This window comes from Microtus ochrogaster, unplaced genomic scaffold (genome assembly GCF_000317375.1).
Source record: "Microtus ochrogaster isolate Prairie Vole_2 unplaced genomic scaffold, MicOch1.0 UNK4, whole genome shotgun sequence".
NCBI lineage: Eukaryota > Metazoa > Chordata > Mammalia > Rodentia > Cricetidae > Microtus > Microtus ochrogaster.
The window spans coordinates 7,473,741-7,475,389 of NW_004949102.1; the positions used below are offsets into that span (position 1 = coordinate 7,473,741).

The 1,649-nt window shown below is 35.7% G+C and overlaps 1 protein-coding gene across 3 annotated transcripts in view; it reads right to left on the bottom strand.

Moving 5' to 3' along the window:
• Copg2 (coatomer protein complex subunit gamma 2) overlaps positions 1-1,649 on the bottom strand; it is a 125,959-nt gene that overhangs the window by 90,831 nt on the left and 33,479 nt on the right. The gene's annotated exons all lie outside the window — the stretch shown is intronic.

The window sequence follows — 1,649 nt, forward strand, 5'->3', positions numbered from 1 at the left end:
TATGAAATTAACATATGATATGCTCATTCATTCCCTCTTTCTGCCTTCTCACCCACAGGTTCCCAAACTGACAATCACCAATGACTTCAGCTCTTTCTGCCAAGCGTTAGAAGTAGGCAGATGCTGTGTGCTGAGCTATGTGGTTTCACATAGTTCTTTAGAAGGCTAGCCTTTCATCCTCCTACTCATGTCCTCTGCTCATCTATACTACTCCTAAACTGGGGATCAAACTCCCCCTTTCTCACCTTCTCTTCATGTCATCTAAAATAGCCACAACTGACTCATTCTGTTAGGACAGTGGGAGCAAAACGTATGAAAAACTCAGAGTCCACTCACTGTTTACTCCTTAAATTATAAAGGCAATTAATTTAACAAAACTGGTTCTAAGTATTAAAAAAGATCAGTGAAAAACAAATGTTAACACTTGTCTCTCCTCACCCAAGTCTTCACTGCCACTTAACTGAGAATAACTTCTTAGAAAGGAAGTTATTAGCACTAACCATAACACCAAGATTTTTTAAAATGCTTACCCCTGAATGCTGACCTTTCCTTTTTTACTTAATAATAAAACAAGATCCTTCCTAGATCTTCGCTATTTTCTTTTCAAAACAATATTCTTTTGCTTCTTACCAAGTGACTGTATTAGTTATTATTCTAAAAGAATGGTAATATTAGGTATTTTATCCTATTTAATGCTTCCCATTAAATTAACTGCAATGCTGCTATTTAGGGGATCAGACTCAGAACCCTGAATACTTTACCACTGAGCTGTATCCCTAGTTTTAAGTTTATGATATACTTTAATTGTCAATGCATTCTTTTTCTGTTTCTCAGTGTTTTCTTTAAAAGAAAAAAAAAGAACAGGCATTGAATTTTGACAATATTCTTTGGATATATAATCATTTAGTTTTTGCTTTTAAATACTAATGCAAGACAGTACATGAAGGGAATTCCATGTGTTAAGGAATTGATAAGGGGTGGCCTGAGTTCAATCCCTGAGACCCACATTATATAAGAAGACAATTTACTTCAGAAAGTTGTTCTCTGATCTCCATAAGTATGCTATTGCATGTGTATGCCCACACATCTACATACACACATACTTTAAAAATTGATATGATACTTCCTTATTTGATAAATTTTATTTAAAAACACAAGATGCTTCAAGTAGAAATATGGAATAATGTCCTGCAGATATGAAATATTATAATTTATTATAATCTCACTGTGTAGCCCAGGTTAGATTCAAATTCACAATCTTCCTTTCTCAGACTCCCAATGCTGGGCCTGGAAGTTTATACTATATGTGGATTCAATATTATTTGTATGATTTATTTTTTCAAGACAGGACTTCTCTGTGTAGCCCTGGCTGTCCTGGAACTTAGTCTGTAAACCATGCTGGTCTTGAACTCACAGAGATCCACCTGCTTTTGCCTCCCAAGTGCTGGGAATAATGGCAGGCACCACCATCTGGCTATAAAAGCTTCAAGTCAAACTGGGGTGCTGGAAAACCCTAATATTTGGAAGGCAGAGGCAAGCAGAACTCATTCAAGGTGAGCAAGGTTCACAATGAGACCCTGTTTCAAACAAAACAAAAAAAAAAACCTGTTAAAAGGAATTAATTTCTTTTTTTTCGAGACAGGGTTTCT